Source organism: Ciconia boyciana, chromosome 3, assembly GCF_034638445.1.
Source record: "Ciconia boyciana chromosome 3, ASM3463844v1, whole genome shotgun sequence".
Lineage (NCBI taxonomy): Eukaryota > Metazoa > Chordata > Aves > Ciconiiformes > Ciconiidae > Ciconia > Ciconia boyciana.
The window spans coordinates 35,343,570-35,362,084 of NC_132936.1; the positions used below are offsets into that span (position 1 = coordinate 35,343,570).

Here is an 18,515-nt window from a genome sequence, read left to right on the forward strand (position 1 = left end):
AAGCCCTCTGAGGCTGGGTCTGGGCAGAGCCTGCGGCTGCCGCTGTCTGCGGGGCAGGCAGGGCTGGAGCTGGCTGTCCCAGAGCTGTGCCAGGGGCTGGTGCTGTCCTTGGCTGGGGGCTCTGCCCTCCGGAGCTGCGTCCTGCTGGAAGCCTGGCCCAGGGGACAGCTGTGCAGCAAAGGCTCGTCTGCTTAGCCTGGATATTTAATCAGGAGGGGATAATTTTCTGTGGAGGGCTCTGTGTCCGCAGGCAAAGGAGATGTCAGACTGCGTTGCCAGAAACAGGTGCCTGATGTAAGCCCAGCTCAGATGGGGATGATTTTTAATATCAGTGGTTAAATGCATGGGAGGCAAAAAAAGTGAGATAAATCCTGTTTATAGACTTTAACTTTAACAAAGAAAAGTAAATTTGCTTTTCCGGCTTTTTGCTTCTTACATATCTCTCTAAACGGGGGTCCTATCTGTAGCATTTTACAGTTATGGAGGATGGAGTAACAGTGCGAAAACTGGCATTACATTCCCCTGATTTCCCATCCTGTTCCCATGGGGATTTAGGGAGGAACTGCACCAGACACAGCATTTGGCAAGGCTTTGGTCTTTATTTCTTTCTGAGCCCAGAAAGCTGTTTCTGTTTGATCCTGATGAGACTGGTGTTGAGGAATTTGCCACCAGTGAAAGGGCCACTGAGCTTTCGGGGAGGATGAGACCGCAAACGTTCACTGTTACTCCTGGATGAGAAAGGAAAATGGCATGCACAGTAGCCTTATTTAACCTGTGCACTGCCCCTCAGACAGCCTGACATCAGGCCTGCTGCGATGGCAAAATAGCGCTGCTCTGAGTCTGCAAAAATAATTAGGATATTCTGCTGCTGCAGGGACTGGGGCCAAGCAGCAAAGACAATCTGCCTTTGAATGCAATCAAACACGAGTTTCTGCTCTGAAGGCTGGGGGGAAATGCCAGGAGGACAATTTGAGCACTAGCGGGACGTCTGGCCCCGGGTCTGGGCAGCGTGCCAGCCTGCGCCGGCCCGCTCGGCCACCGCCGCCTGCCTCCATCCAAGAAAATGCTGGGACATTTTAAGAAGGTTTGTCAACCAAGACATTCGGTCTTCCAGTATTTAAACGATACTTGAACTGTTATCGTGGCTACTACTGCTAATGGTAATAATCACAGCAAATTCGAATGAATATAGTGGATTACCTTGAATTATCAGGACCAATGAGTAATGGGAAAGTGGCAATGTTCCAGTATTATCACATTTGTTTATGGTTTAAAATACATTCAGGACAGATTCAGTTTCTTTTTCAGGCTGAAGAAAAGGTTTACAAATACTGTGGCTGAGCACCTGTTAGACCTCTTGCCGGTCTCTGTCCAAGCTTGGCTCCAACCGCTTTTCACTGTCAAGGTGAAATTCCCGGCTGCAGCAGTGCTGGAAATTTGCTCCTCATTCATTTTCCCTCTAGTTCCAGGAATGAATAACACTATAAAAAATGCATCAAAACAAGCCTGGAAAAATATTTGCTGTAGTACAGAAAGCAGGAGATAAGAAGACTCACAAACCATAGCAATTTCTGTGTGTATGTACTGAAATCAAATCAAATTTGACTGGCAATGTATGTATTATTTCTTCCAGACTAATTTTTCTGCAACAGTTGAACTACCACATCATTTGGTATAATGTCTGGGTGCTTTTTTCTAAGACAGGTCTTGTTTGTACTCTCCTCTAAAGCAGGGAACAGTAACTCTTATACATGATGTGATTTATTGTCCCAGCTGCTCTTAAACAACACAGGCTTATAGTCAAATCAGTCTGCCGAATAAAATTATTAGTTGAATAAATCTGAGGAGTGAAAGAAACTCAGTGAAACTTCTCACCAATATTTCACAGCCTCCTATCTGAATAAAGCCCTTTTGTTCAGATTTTGTGAACAGCTGAGTCCATAGAGTATATATTTTACAATCCCAGCATTAAATATATTATTTCTTTCAAGCAGAGATCCCAATGAAGCAAAGGCTATTGAATACTGGATTGCTGATGTTTGCAATGGGAAGAGAGTAAAGCAGCCGGTGAGAGACATCCATGAGTTTGTTTCTCAACCAGCAGTGCAGCCCTCGCTGCAGCTATGCCCAGGGCTCGCTGCTTGCAGCTCCGATGCGAGGGATGGCAGGCAGCTCTCAGTCCCACCAGCCTTCCTCCAATTTTATACCCAGGCACTTGGGTCTTCTGGTTCATGGCCTGTACTGTTGGAAACTGGGTTGCTGAGCCACCACCACAGCTGGATGTCATTGCTGGTGTTGTTTCCCTGGTACGGAGGGGGACTTGCTGCCTTTTCAGTCATTCAGGGGTGACCATTACTAGTCTGTTCTTCTGTCAGGCACAAAGATATCTCACCAGCCCAGCAGATCAAGCAACAGGCAGCTGGCAGCCAGTTATAGTCCCCATTTTATTGCTGAGGATTGAGACAAGGAGGGCTTTCCTGCTGTCCCATGCTGAATACCCTCCCATCGCCGGTCACAGGCCTCCCAGACCCCTACCTTGCAGCCCTGCTGACTCCTCTCCCTTGCCCTTGCCTAGTCTCTCCTGTGGTTTAACACAGCAAAATGCTCACCATAAAACAAGAAACCCCAAACTGTTCCTGTTCACAGATGCCAGAGAAGCCGGGCTTTGCCCCCATGGCATGCGTTGGGCTCCTATCCAGGGGCAGCCGTGGGGGTGGTCCAGCCTTGCCACAGCAGGGCGGTTGGGGGGCTTGGCCAAGCCCCCCGCCATGCCACAGGAGACGGCTTTGAGGGGGAAAACCCTCAAATAACCCTCAAACCCTTACCAAATACACAAAGGGATTAATCACACCTAGGGGTGGGAATGGCAGATCAGAAGCACCGAACAAATGGGAAAGATGGTTTTGATTGTAAGAGGATTAATAAAGTCATCACTCAGAGAGAAACCCAGCACCTGGGGAAGGGACATGTTGCTGGGAGGGGGAGAGCAACAGAGGCTTTAATTTTCATGTGTTTTTTCTCGGGCCACAAAGCAGAGATCACGCAGGGGATGCTGTGCCCTGGCACTGCTTTGCCACGCACCGGCTGCTAAGAAATAAGCTTTGTAGTCCTGCTCTGCCCATGAACCTCTCCCTGGGGGACAAATCCTCACCCTTTTCACAGGTGCCCAGGCTGGGAGTTGTGTCCTTGGTCCAAACCAAAAGGATATGAACCAAGATTGGTTGTAGGTGTAAGCAAAAGCAAACGATCAGTTGTACAACTGTGACTCCTCCACGTGGCGCAGACCTTTGCTCTGTTTCCCTGAACCGTCAGAGCAAAGAGGAGGATTTACGTGGTAGAGCAGCAATGGGTATCTCACAGGGACCGAGATCAGGGATGTAGCTGCTTGGAAAATTTCAATGTGAAACTGAAAAAATTAAAATTTCGTCCCAAAAAACCCCCCTGCAGGTTAGGTTGCAGCCAAAAATGTCAAATGTTGGGGGGAATGGCTTCAGAAAGGCAAATTATGAAAGAATTGTGGTTTCCTATGAAAAAGTAAGAGAAAAACTTCCAGGACAATTTTTGCCTAGTCAAAAATGTACTTTTCCATTAAAAAATAAAAAAGGATTAGATCAGACAATTTCTCCCCAGTCCTGGTTAGGCCCAGCATTCCTGAGAGGACCATATCCACTAGATGTCAGTCTATTGCCATGCAATAAAAACAAATGAGCCAGAAACATCATCAGGAGTTTTTCAGGATAAGGATATTTCCACTGAGCTGTTTTCTGTCAAAAATGTTGCCAATAACTCCTTAATTTCTATAAAATTCCTCAGCTTTGGATTTCCAGAGTTTTTCAAAGCGATTGCAACACATTCCATGGACTATGCCAGTCAGATATTTTTCCACTATCACATCTAACCCTCGACTGAACTTTGATTCACCAGATTTTTAAAAAGTTTTAAGCAGCGTCTGAATAGCATATAAAAAGAGTTTAATCCCCCCCAACTCCTCCACCCTTCACGCCTCTCCCTTCAGTTCATGCTGTTACTGATTTTCTAGAGACAGAGAAACAAGCACCTTATTTAGCTGAGGTATGTGTAGACAGCAAAAAATTTCTTTCTGCAATATTTTACATAGCTGAAGTAAACGTCTTTCTCCCTGATACCAACAAGTGCAGACAAATGGGGTGTATTCCATGAAACATGGTGTTTAAAAAAAATTTTGTCATTGTTCTGGTCTCAGCAATCATTCATTTAGGGCTGCAGGTATTCCAAACAAAGGCCAAAAAAGCCATTGGAGATAATGACTACAGAAAAGAATATTCTTCCCACCACATGTGACAAATGCTGTGATACTGTGAATTGCTCACACTGACTTTCATTCCCGAATTGACTTGTGTGGAATTTGTGGCAGTTGTATCACAAGAAAATGTGGCCGTCAGTTTCTAAAAGTTGTGGTCTGGGTGGTAGGCTGTTTCAGTATATTCTGCTGCTTGTGTCTTCATCAGTATTGTTTGTGCCTTCTTCAATATTGATTCTGTTCCAAGAAAAATATGTAGGATTTACCTCTGGCATGGAATGCAATAGGAAAATTTATTTAGACCCCAGATCAGAATGGTACTTTCTTTCCTAGCTGCAAAACTATAATTTTAGGAGGCTTGTTCACATACTTCCCCTGTTGAATTAGAACCTGAATTTTCAGAAGATCAAAACTCCCTTTCACATACACATAGGACTATAACAACATGGGCAGTTCAGATTTGGAGGGTTTTGCGTACGACAAGCCAGCTTTTCTGAATAGCACATGGAGGCAACTGGGCAATACTTTAAGTACAAAATCTGCTACGGCATCTGGGTTCAAGCCTTTTCTTGATCATCAGTTGCAATTCCTTCATGTTCAGAAGAAACTCTGTGTCTTAAGAAAAGTTATAAAACATTTTCTGAAGAAGGCTTTTTTTTGGGTACAATTAATTTACACCCAGTACCCGCAGCTGAATTTCATGGACTTGCATAGCTCCTACACTTTTAATACTGGATTATTGAGGGATAGATAATTAGTTGGCATAAGTAATAATGTGTGCATCAGATTTGTGTTTGCTGACTGGACAAAATAGGAAAGAAAAAAAGATCCCAGTCAGTCATAAAACTTCAAAGCCTCACCTTCCTTACAGAATACATGAGTGAAAACTGAGAAATGTACCTCCTCATATTAAATACCCTCCTGTTCTGCTAGCTGGTGGGCATCAAGCCATGCTTCATAGTAATGGTCTCGGAGAGACCCAGGGACAGTTTTGGGTGGCCACTGGCCTGATGCTGGTAATGAGAGGAACACATTTGATTACAAATACTGAAGCCTCATCTTCCCCCAATAAGCTGTTGTGACTGATTTGTACAAATTAAACTTGTTTTTTATTTCTAAGAGAAGTGGCTGGCATAACAAAGAGGTGTAAATAGGTAGTTAATAAACTGAGTCTCTTAGTGTTGACTAGAGTTTAGTGACAAGAAAATTGTCATTAATGAGACCTAACAAGCCATACACACATAGCTCACTCAAAAGGAGCCTAAAGAAATCAGCAGCAAAAGTTTGGGAGAAAGCACTAGCTAAATACATGTTCTGACTTGCAAGCACTATTTCCAGCCACATTTGGCTTTCATTTACAGGTCTTGCTTTGCACATGGGGTCTGTCTCACAGGTGTAGTGTGTTCCAGACAGCAGAGATCAAACAAAATTGGATAAATCTGCCTATTGAGACTTAACACATGATGTATGCTGGAAGATATGATACAACACCTTTGGTGCTCTGTAGTTATTCGTAAGTTGGAACGTACTCTTATTTAAAGAGCTTCACTGGAAAACTGTTGTTTAATTTGTTCTAGCCTAACACTTACCTTCAAACCATCAGTGGGGTTTTCCCTCTAACTGCAACAGTTTATATTAGCTGTGACCTCTCAGGTGGGTCTTCTTTGTTTTTCAGCTGGTCCAGGATCATTAGGCTGTCTGCTGGTGACGATTATTTCTCCCAGGTCTTTGGGAACACACAGTAATCAAGCAGTTAAAACCACAACGGAGACAACCCAACCCCACTCTATCCCTGTGCAAGTTTCACTGTTGCACAAGCCCTAGCTTAGAGAGTCACCAGAAAGTTTTAGATCTTCTCACATAATAGTCCAGGTCCCTCTAGCAGATGGGAAACAATAGTGCTTTTGGCTTCAATGTTTGTTCAACACACTGCAAAGCCACATTTCCTTTTTAGCTATCTGGCAAGGTTAGGCTTTGCATGTAAATTCATCTGGGAGCAGACTTTCTCAAGACAAGTACTCTGGGCAGTTCCTTTGACCAAAAATGTATAACTTCCTTTTACATAATTTTATTTTAGATTTGGCTCTGGGGCTAGGAAGTATAAAAAAGTTTACTTTATCCTGAAAACACTCCTTAATGACAACAACAGAAAAAAATCCAAAGCTTTTTTATTTTTTTGACCTCTCACATGGAAAGAATCTGCTAGAAAATGTGTTGCTAATGATCTCTCTATGTAAGCTATCTTCAGGATTTATTCTGATACCCCTTTCCCTGAACAGTGTCCTTGGAATAATGGGAAGGCTTATATATTTGCACAGTCCTAGAAAATATGTGGTGTGGGTTTTTCATCATGATATAAGGCCACCTCAACTTAGATAGTTGAAAGGATAAGGGTCAGGTGAAGATCCTTCTTTGAAGGTCCCAGTGGTCCTTCAAACTGTGAGTAGAAAGATGAACCAGCATCATGTTCTTGTACAGAAACCGAAGAAGTGTTTCAGCCCAGGGATGAAGTCTCCCCAGGTAGCAATTTATTTAAAAATGACTCTGTTGTGGAAGGATTCTTTGGGACAGGCACTGGGAAGCAGAGGAAAGACTGAGAAGTCTAAGACGAAGCAAACTGCTGCAAATGATAGGAATAGGTCTCCAAAATGACAGTACAAAGCCTGCAATGACAAAAGTGGTCCAGAAATGAAAACCAAGATACGGTACTGCCCTTGCACTGAGGAAAAGTGGCTGGTTGGAAGGTGATAAAAAGTGACTAAAAAAAAGGAAGAAGTTTCACTCGATCTAGGGAGGCATCTGTGAAGAGGAACATTAATTATGTCTCCTGAAAGAGAAATGCCACTTCTACAGTGGAAGGCAATTAGCAGCTAATTGTTTCTCTCCATTCTTGAAACCATTCTTGAAAATAATTAGGAAATGTTATGCATTGGCAGACAATGTGAATGACGAGACTAGGTCAGCAGTTAAAGTGCTCATTTACAAAGCCCCAGGAATGGTATCTGCTCCATAAGGGACGATGGGGAGAAACTCCACTGCCCTGAGATGCTCCCTCTTGACTTGGTGTGATAAACAGGGAGACCAAGAGGAGTCAAGAGGTGTCCTAAGGGAGAAGCTGCTGGCTATCACACCATCTTTTTGAGGCCAGGAAAGCCTGAGTCAGAGCTATCCCTGAAGCACACACAGATGACTGGGTCCCATCCTGAACTGGGACACATAATCTTCACTTTGCTGCATTATGTATTTCTGGGGAACTGTGAAACTTGTTTGGGCACTCTAGAAGATCCTGCCACAGTCTCAGGACCCCACCTCAAGGCTGTCTGAGATGTGATGGGCCATCTGGGGACAGTAAAAAAAATGGCCAGACCCCTAAGGACTCGATGGATGTTGTTATACTGCTGCAGTAAATGCTGCCAGTCCCCAGATGATCAAATGTAGAGTCTGAATAAGCAAAGTAATGCATAGATGTGTGAGAGAGGAAAGCAGCCACAACAAGCAGCAGCTCCTCAGATCAACTCCAGAAAGAAAAGCAGTAACAAGTTTGCATAAAACAAAGGACATAGCAAAAAGATGAGAGACGGGTGGAAACACAGGGATGGTATCACTGGAGAGCTGAAGCAGCTGCTGGAAGAGACGACAGTAAAACACTTGATCAGCTTAAGTAGGTCCTAAGTGCCATGCTTGCACTGCTCGGCTCATTCATGGTAACAGAAGGAGAGTGCAGAAAACAGGGACGATGGAGGAGTGCGATGGCAGAGCACTCTCCAGAGGTGCTGGACAGACTGATACTACAAATTGCTGCTGCCTGAGGTTAGGGAAATGCCGTGTACCTGCAGGCAGACACTGTGATACCGCAGACTTGAGGAGACGGAAAGGAGAGGCAGGGGAGTAGAGTGGAACATTTTATGCGAAAGCTGTAATACACTGTTAAGATATTAATTACAAAACCCCTTTGAATCAATTTACTGAGAAAAGGAGGTAGAAGTATCTGGATAGATGTTTAAGAATGAAACAAGTTACTCTGCCAGGACAATCTGCCTTTAGACAGCTGGAGAGAAACATGAAAGGGGATGACTAGCAGTAACCTTCTGTTGAAGTCAGGCTGAGAGGGAAAGCTTTCATGTCTGAACATCAAGAGATGTAAGACTAAGAGATGTAAGACAAAGTTGAGAGAGATGACTAAGAGATGACTAAGAGATGTAAGACAAAGTTGAGAGATTTTTTTTCAAGCATTATTCTTGCCCTAAGCAATGTTTGGCAGACTAAATATGATTCTTCTTCAAGGTGCGAATTTAAGTTAGTATTCAGATCCGAGCTATGGCCTGAAATGAGATGTGTAGTATCCATATTACTGATTCTCCATATTAATTATCTTTAATAAGAATATATTATCATTTGATAATAGTCATCTGGGGCAATAAAGAGTTTGAGGATGAGTTTTCTACTGCTGGGGCAATGTTTAGCAAGGTTAACTTTTACAAACAATACTCCAGGAATCAACTGTTCCCTCTGAGATTTTTCAGAATGGGAGATTGTGACACAAGCTCTAAGAAGGTCACAAAAAGAAATGAATGGGACTGTTTTGCCCATATAAAAATAACAGGGGAATGCTAAAATTCATCATTACTGGCAGTCTGAGGGCACATTGCTGCAAGTCAGTGTTGCTGGGACAGTGCAGGGAAGTTTGGACAATGTCTGCTTGCACTTTGCCGAGTTCTCATTGTTGCTCATTCATTTCTCACTTTCCAACATACTAAAGCCAACATTTTTCATATTTGGATGGCAAAGTCCAGCTGAGTTAATTAAATCAGAAGTGAGCAAGATACCAAATGATTTCATAGAGTATGTCAGTTGTGTTTTTTGTGCAGGGGATTTTCTCAGTATGCTCTGTTTGGAACATGGCAGAAAAAAGAAAATGTTGTTTTTCCCTGTTTTTAGTGTGCATGTTGAATAATGCCCTTCCAACTGTGCCATCTTTGTTGGGGAGGTGCGGCAGCTCCTCAGCAGCTCTGTGCCTGACTAGATAAATCACAGCAAAGAAGCATTAGGATTCAGACAAGCAACCAAATTGGTGGAGTTTGACAAGTTATTACAAGTCAGCTGAGCCACAGTAATTCTGTGGATGTGCTTTAAGCGTGTGGCAAATCTAAGTTATGGTAGTAAAGCTTCAAGCTCTTTCATTGCAGACTAAGAGATCTGCAGCAACCACATTAGGAGTTACCTTCTGTACTTACTTTGCTGGGAGAGTTACAATTCAAAGACAATGGGGATTTTGCATCAGGGCTATACATATGATATGGCTGTGCAATGGTTATGAAATATGCCTTCTACTGTTCAAGACTTAATAGTAGGTCAAGCTTTGTCATCAGCATGTTTTGACCTTTATTTGCCCAAAGAGCTGAATAGTCCATTTTTTACCTCTAAGCAGTCCTCCTTTCTACTTCCACTTGTTGTGTCCACTTGTGGCCTCTCTCACACCTGTGTATAATCTTGCTTAGTCAGACTTTGGATTTGATTATGTGAGGACTGACAGCAGCTGGTAAATAACTGTGATAAAGGTTTTGTAGTCAGGACATGACCTCTCCAGGAACTGCTGCAAAGGTGATGTGCTTCACAAAGGCTATTAGCAGAACCAAGAAAAGGTGTTTGCTTTGTACAAGGATAGCAGGATTTGAACCCTACAAACTTAAATTTGCTCCACCTTTTTTTCTTTGTTTTTGTTAACAGCTTTTTCTTGTCAGGTGCCTCCCTTTTCAAAGTGACATTATTTAGTGACTCTTACTGTATAAGAAATGACAAATACTTTAGACTTTTATCTGAGATAGTGAGATGCACAACTTGACAAAATGGAAATTTGTTTTTCTTGCCATTAGAGATATAATGAAGTTATTTTATAGCTCTGTGATCTCATTAGTTTTTGCATGTAGTTATTCACCAACAAACATATACTACAAGCCATTCCCATTAAGAACATCAATATTTAAGGCTCTCACAGCACGACTGCATCAGAATCCAATGAGGTCAAAACATAGTAAGCAGCTAACTGAGTCCCTCAGGTAGCATTAACAGAGAGGAAACCAAACTGCCCACATGCATAAGACAGCTTTCCATGGGTTTTCCATTAAATGTTCTGTCAGTTTGCTGAAGTTGCCTTTACTTGTTGAAAGAAGCCAAACTAATGTTACAGAACAGAAGAATTACTTAGAGGTGAGAGAATAATACTCTGGGAGTTTCTTTCAGACTTGGGAGTTTGTCCTTGAATTTTTTCTAGTTTCCCAGCCAACCACAAGATAAACTGATACTTGCCTCAGTGCTGCATGCAGTGCTGTAATGTCTTGCAGTACCAGGAGAAATGTTTTTGTGACATGCTGAAAAATTCTTCTGGTGTTCTCTCTTTTTGTATTAAATCTGTATTGTAAATATTGGAATGAAGTGAGAGTGAGATCAGTTTAGAGAATGGTTGCTACTGCTGTGAATACAAAGCATTAAAAAGAGAGTGAGAACGGGTGGGGATGTCTGAAAATACTCAAAGGGAAATCTTTGAATATACACTGCAGTTACGTTTAAAATACACTTTTAATCTGCAGTCACTTGGTGATGCTCTTGAGTTGTATTTCAGCTTTGGAACAGATAATTGGCAGAAGGGAATATATTACTTAATTGTTCTTCCATTTTCACTCCTCTCTCTCAGCTGCATCCTGAATTTAGGATAGGGTGCCATGGTACACTCCTGAGCCCTCTCCTAGGTCTCTCCTGCATAGACTCAATGAACAAGGCTAGACTCATTGTGAGTTCTGTGCCAGAAATGACCAGCCCAGGAGGTGGGATTCATCTCACTATTTCCAGTCATCTAAAAATATCCACTGAAATTAGTTGTTCAGACTCTCTTCCTTGTTGCTAGAGTGACAGAGGCCCTTCCAGAGAGTACTTCATCTCAACTCACTATAAGCCAGGTAACCAGCTCTCCTTTGACCACAGAAGAAGCTTACATGACTATCATATACTGGATTACCATTTTTTTTGTGCTTCTTCCTAAATTCCTTTTCTCCTTTTTGGCCCTATGGGCTAATCCAGTCCCATGTTGCATCCACAATACAGCACATCTGGGATCTACCTGAGAAACAGCAGTGAGCATGTCATGCTATAGAAACCAGCATAAGGCATACCACCAAATGTTCAGAGATTTCTGCAGTATCTCAACTGTAACAGGAATCTAAGGAGCTAAATCATATCTTGAAATGGTGCTAAAAATAGCTGCATCAGCTCTGCCCTGGTATTTCCAAGGCTTCTCTTCATGCCAGCCTTCCATGGATGCACCGAGGCGCTAAGTCTTCTGAAATTGTAGCTGCTGAAGATCTGGTCCTGGGACTGTTCTGACACAGTGCTGCTCATCTGAAACACAAAAACGTTTATTAGAGTGATAATATGGTCTAGTCAATTCTGACTTGTATACAAGGCCAGAGAATCCAGTCACATTTTATTTTTCAGCATATATATCTTTCTGTAGCACCTTTTCTCTCAGATGGGTATGATCTTTAATATGTTGACTCCTTGGATGAAAAACTTGTTGTAAAGCATAAATACTTACATGTGCGCTTTATGTTTTGTGTTTTAACAGTGTGTAACAAAGGAAGCTACCTTTGTGATGCCAGAAAATATGCCTTAAATAACTGGTGTTTATAAGAAAATAGCTGCAAGTTACACAACTGATGATTTTGTATTTATGGGAACTCAGTGGGAAGTGGGTGACTGTTAAACCAGACTCAAATATGGAGGTCTTTTTATTGGCAACGTCCTGTCTTTGCAAAGTGTATGCTTGAAAGCTGCGAGTTAGATGTTATTTGTTTCTTTGGCCTCATGGTCTGACTAATGAGATAGCTTTAGACTTTGCAGATGTTGAATCAGCACCAGTTTTCCTTAAATTCTGGGTATGTTCATGTACTGTTTGTCTAGGCATGATTTTTCAGATTTTGCTCTTGATCAACAACAATTTGAGCATGATGCAGCAGATCCTGTCTGAGCTGAACGCTGCATTTATATTGCTGTGAGATCTCAAGTAAATGCTGTTGGAAAGTTTTATTGTCTGCTGTAAACAGTGGAAATACCAACAAGGAAAGTAAACTAATGTAAAAAATTATTTTCATACTGTGCCATCCTGAGGGGTGCTTAAACCTGGTCAACGATATGGGGATGTAACAGAAAGAGGGTGCAGTAACAAAGTCAAAAAAGCTACTGAAGAACTGCTGACACTCCATCACCTGTATCCAAGGAATTTTGTTCTTACAGGCAAAACAGTGCTCTAAGGGCAGCTTGCAAGCCAAACGCAGCCTCCTGTGACTCAGGGGGTCGATGGCTAAGCCTCTCCTACTGTCGAGCTGTCAGTGAGGCTGACCTGAACTTGGACGAATATTTTTTTTTTTTTTTCAGTCTCAGTGTGTTGATCAATGCTGCTGGCAGATTTGCCTCTGCAGTATTTTCTGATCCCAGCACCTGGAGGCCCCCCTCTGCTCATGTAGAACAGCTTGTCCTGTTGCTGCAATGCAAGGGCCATGGCAGTTTTATCCCTCACTCTAGGAACAAAAAGCAAAATGATGAATCCAGCTAGAAATATTCCTAAGCTTTCAAAACCAAAATGCACATGGGTCAGAGTCCTCTGCCTGTGTGCTCCATCTATGGAAAGAAATAATTAACTGCTGAATCAGTGAATTCCTCTCCAGCAGATTTCTCAAGCACTATAATAGAGTCTGATACATTGAATGAGACATCTGTGTTGAAGAGTTGAAGAAATGCTTATTCCTATTTTGCCTCAATCTGTTTTTTTTCTTTCTATTTATTTTTCAAGAAAAGAAAACATTCTCAGTAGTTGTCAGCCTGATATCTGTAAAATATTCTGCTTTTTCTGAATGACCACAGGAAAAAGTCTAAAGTTGTATGTTTACTGGAAATTGTATGAATTATTTGAATTATTAGTCATACGAAAAATATTATTTTTATAAAACAAGGAGAGCATATGTTTCCTATTTGACGTAAAATACAGTCGTCTTACAAAGAGACAGAAAACATTGAATTCCGTACAACAAAAGAAATAGTAATCCAGAAGAGTTTTAAAATATATTGTCACAGCCTATACCAGTCACTGAAGACGTTTTCCACTCCTTCCTCCACCTGTTATTTTTTTTCATACAAACCCACACTTTACAAGAAGAGGGATTTTATAGCAGGACTTGATTGATAACTGAATGCAAGTGGTGTTTTTCAACTAACATGTTTGAATATTCAGTATTAGCCATTTCTGGCAGAATGGGTGCCTTTAAAATTTAGATGGTTGTTCTTGCAATAGTTACTAATTTGATTCACAGGACTGCATTTTAAATATAGCTTATGCTGCAAATGACATAGTGAAACCAATGATTTTAGTAACCTCAGAATATAAGATTATTTGTAGATCTTACCTTGTCTCTAGGCTAAATGCTATAAACAGACATCTTTTTACTGCATTCTAAACTATATCTATGTGATGTCTCAATATAATTTAACTCATGCATCCAGGTAGGATAGAGCTTGTTGAAAGATGGTTGAGTGATACTTCTTAGGTTGGACTTCCCTAAACTTGAGTGGTGACCAGTGAATACCAGGGAAGGTTCTGCAAATTTATACTGCAGAAAACTTAATTGTTTGAGTCAAGTTTGGGACGGGTAGAATGAGAATGAATTGGTAAAATAATTTTTTACAACAACTTCTGGCTCATCACAGTCTTCTCCTGGAGATTCATACACCACATAAAAGCATTGATTGATGCTTAATGATCTGAAGAATATGTGAATTGAGCCTAAGCACAGTTACAACTGACTTACAGAGTTCTTTAGTGATCTGGGAATCAAAGTGTGTGGATTTAATTCCCAGCTTGCGTAGTGAGCCTAGGCATATTCCCTATATGCAAAAACAGAGGGTCACTGGGGCTACGACTAAACTGTGGAGCTCAGGGTACTTCATAACTCCCAGCAGCGGGTAGACATCACTCGTGGTCCAACTCCATTTAGGACAAGATCCGCATGAATGCTATCGCTCCTTCACCTTGCTTTTCATGGGAACTGGTGGCTTGGTAGGGAGCTATGGGTGACTGGGGGCCATGACTGTAAGGCACTGAGGTGTCCTAAATATATTAAGACTGGAGCCCAGACAACCCAATTCTCAACTCAAATGAATCAATAAAACTGCATTCTTTGAGCTTTGAGCTGCTATTTAATAATTGTTAATGACAGATCTGCTAAATAGCTTGGAATATCAAGTCACAATATTAGTATTCATTAAAATGTGTAATTTTGTGGCAAGCCAGGAGCTAATGGTGCCTCTGCCAGCAGTGATTGGTGCAGGAGACCAGATATAGTCTGTAGTTACATACGCTTCAGTTTCCATCTTTTTCTTTTATATGCTATGGTGTCTTACAGCCAGCTGGGCCCAGTGGAACCACAAAGCTGCTGCACATTGAGGATGGCCTAGGAAAGAGGCATGAGATACTGGCTCAAAAGCAGAGATGCCTGAAAGGTATTAAAGGGACCAAAGAACAGCGGGTAGGCAGTAGGGAAATAAATTCCTTGAAAAGGTAACTATGTTGATAACAAAGGTGGCACAGGGTATTTCTGCCCAGCAGATGGAGATCTGGTCTGAGTGCCTCAGCCAACCTGGCAGGATCACACCATGTTGTACTGGGTCATTTTGCCCCAAGGTCCCTCGCAATGGAGCATCAGGACACAGTGGCTCAGCTGCAGTAATGTGGACTCAGAGATATTTCCATGAGACTGACCCTGTCTTTTGCAATTACTGGGTGGATGATCCTGAACATAAATTTGCATAATTAGTGGGTCATTTTCACCTTCACTTTCTTTTCTGTAGAACCACTGCCTAGCTAAGCTTCTGTGCAGTTTGTTATGCCTAGGCAAGAGCATAACAGTATCCTTACTGAGGTGCACTGTATTTTTTTAAGGTCAGCTCTTAATTTTGTGAAGGTCAATCAGAATTCCCATTCTGCCCATCCCAAACTTGACTCCTGTGCCTTCTTGTGCCTTCCCAGCTCTTCCCTACTCCAGCATCACCTGCAGTTTCAGTGGCAGTGCCCTCTTTGTCATTGAGATCATAAGGGAGATCATAACTGTAGCTCCAGCAGACATTCCTCTGCATGCTCCTTGAGATTTCCAGTTTGGCAATTAATCTCTGATAATTAGTATCTAGGCACATTTACGTGAGAAAATTAAGCATGTCAGGGAACGATCCTGGGATTGGGATGCCATCATTTGTGCTGTTTATGAACTGTTAGAACAGTCATGGTTGTGATTTTGGTCCAAGCCAGCTAACACTTTCTCAAGCAATGTTTGAGCATGGGTGAGGTTGAAATGGACCAGAGATCGCTTAGGCTGAGCAACAGGCACCTGAGATGTGGTCACTATGTTATGGAGGGGAAGGAAGTTAAACAATGTGGACATAAGCTGTTCTGTGCCAGAAAATGGGTCTAAGCATAGTTTAGTTCACATGTAGATTTGTATTGTCTGGATCTAGGTTTTTCACAGTAATTGCAGTATTTATTTACAATTTGTGTATTATTTATTCATTTCTAAGTTATTTATGAAAATATGATGTGGGACAGCACCAGAAAGTGTGTGAATGTTAAGATACACAACATTGACTGTATTTCCCTTATCTACAAGGTGCAAACTCCTTTTGCAGGAGGAAATTAGATGGATTTTTCAGAACTGTATTGACTGTGACTCATCTCCTTGCTATTTTCTAAATGCTATCAAATAACATGGATTTTCATTCTAGTACTGACCTGAGGTTAGGCTGACTGACCTCTAATCCTCTGACTCCCATTTCCCTCTTTTTCCAAAGGGATACCCTTGATTTGCCCTTTACCAGTCTTCTGGAGCGTCAACTATCCTCCATGAACTCTTCAAGGTGATGGCTTTGAAATGACGTCAGAGTAAGTTTAATCAAACCAGAGACTAAGTTTAATCAAACCAGCTGTTACCACTGCTCTTTCATCAGCTATTTTCTTGCTCTAGACTGGATTCTTGTTCTCTTCTCACTTACAGGAATACCATTAGTTCCTTCAATCCTTTCTAATGCTGTTGTAAGCTTTATTTTTCCACCAAGCAGGGAACCATCCTTTGAGAAGTCTTCAGGTATTACCTTGAAATGAGACACGATTTTTAATAAATTTGAGTATTCTGTTGAGCTGTAGGAAAGTAAGGCATTCACAGGTCTGTGATACCAGAATAAAACCTGCATTTTGTTAGTTGTTAAATACATTTGTGTGATACATTTCAGAAAATGTGGGAATGAGTTGTGTCAAAAGCTTAAATACTATTTTGTTTGCCGCAGTGATTCTTTTACCTTTAGAAGTAGTTACACTGTTCAGCTTCGATAGGAAAGAATGGCTTATGCATGCATACATGGCAAAGCATATAGAAAATCACTTTATCATTTGTCAAAACCTGTGCTGAATAATTTGAGACAGTGTTATGCAGACTTTCTTTTTTGGGGAGTGATATGAGTGACTAACTTGGTAATGGAATTGGCAGAGACAGTGTTGGCTAAGTGCTTGGACCAAGAGCTTTGATGTAATAAAGCTGCACTTTCAAGGCCTTTTCTGCAGTGTTTTGGACAGTCAGGAGATCCAGCAATTACTGTTCCATTATATCAGTCCCAGTGAGTATTGCATGCTGATTCCCACCAAGTTGCTTAAGTGCATTAACTTCTGAGAACTTATAATTTAACTAATATATATTTTTTTTCATTCTGGATTAGATTTATTAATTTGTCTTGCATGGATTTAGAAATTCCATGTATTTCATGTTTATTTCTGGAAGGAATGTGAGTGTGCTTCTGAGTCTTAATGGAAGTGGAAAAGCCACTTTAATCTCTTCTGTATCAATTTCATTTTGATTGAAACCTTTTGTTTTCACATGGAGTCTAGTTAGGAGCATTCTTAATAACATGATTACTGGTAGAATCATTACAGTCACAGGCACAGTCTGCCCACTGAGACATGATGTATTCATCATCTCTTCTCATGTGTAGAACATATTTAATTATAGTCTGACATTTCCTAAGTTTTCTGACCTGATATTCTGGAATACCATATTTTGGGTAGAATTAGAATATTATCATTAAAAAATAATGACCACATTTTCTAGCAAAATCCAGCAGTTCTTCCTAGACATTGAATACCTAAAATATGTTGTTATGATACTGATGCTTCCACTCTAGCAGTAGAGTGTTTAGCAATTTACTGACTTCTGTTATTAACATATGGCAAAAAAGGTAAAAGATTTTATCAAAAGGTTGGTCAGTGGTATATAAGAGACTGCTCAGTCTCTCAGGGTAGGGTTCATGTGAGCCTGAGACACTTAAATTTAGATCCATAAATATAGGTGCTTGGGAGTTCCTGTTATGGAATCAATGATGCTTGGAGACTAACCACTAACATCTTAATTTGATTGCCTTAACTTGAGGTGTCCACCATTACTTGAGGTGCCTCAGAATGTATGAGACATCCACACAGCACATCCACAGGTTAACTACTCCCCTGTGGAAGACCTGAGTCCTTCTGGAGTGGCAGATTAAGGTGAAGCAGGATGCCCTACTTGACATTATGCAAAAGGCAGTGAGTGTTTAATTTCTGGCACATGAATCAAGCCCTTGACATTCATTTTGATGAACAGCACTGCAAGCTCTACTGCGGGGGTTGACCAGGACGCTGCTGTCTGTGGAAAGCTTACACAGCTGGCTCACGTGTGGACGCCTACATTTAGACATCCGAATTTAGATATTTGAATCTGGAGCCAAGTTCCATTGTGGTACAGGAACTGAGAGCTTGCAAACAACTTGTAATATTATGCATATGAAATCCTTGTAGATGGAACAAAGAGAAACAATTCCATGTTTAGAAAAAATAAGTTATGTGAAGTTCATGGAATACTGTTAGGCAAATAAGTTTTTTTAATTCTTTATCTTACATCTTCTATACCATTCTTATTTTCTCCAACAGCTAGAAACATACTCTCTTACCTAACAGAACCACTTTTAAACTTTTGTAAATTCATGGTTTGCTGCAGATAGCATTTGGGCTTCCACATATCAGTCAAGCCTGTGGTTAACATAAATGGGTGAAATCAAGCACAAAATGCTGTCTTCAATCATTTAGGATGTACTCTTCAGAAGGATTTCATCTTCCTCTTTG

The 18,515-nt window shown here is 41.3% G+C and overlaps 1 long non-coding RNA gene across 1 annotated transcript; it reads left to right on the forward strand.

Moving 5' to 3' along the window:
* The first annotated feature begins 825 nt into the window (after positions 1 to 825).
* Positions 826 to 16,247, forward strand: LOC140648876 (uncharacterized). Its single transcript, XR_012041366.1, has 3 exons — positions 826 to 1,084; positions 1,995 to 2,067; positions 16,163 to 16,247. It is a non-coding gene; the product is annotated as an uncharacterized lncRNA (long non-coding RNA).
* Positions 16,248 to 18,515: the final 2,268 nt, after the last annotated feature.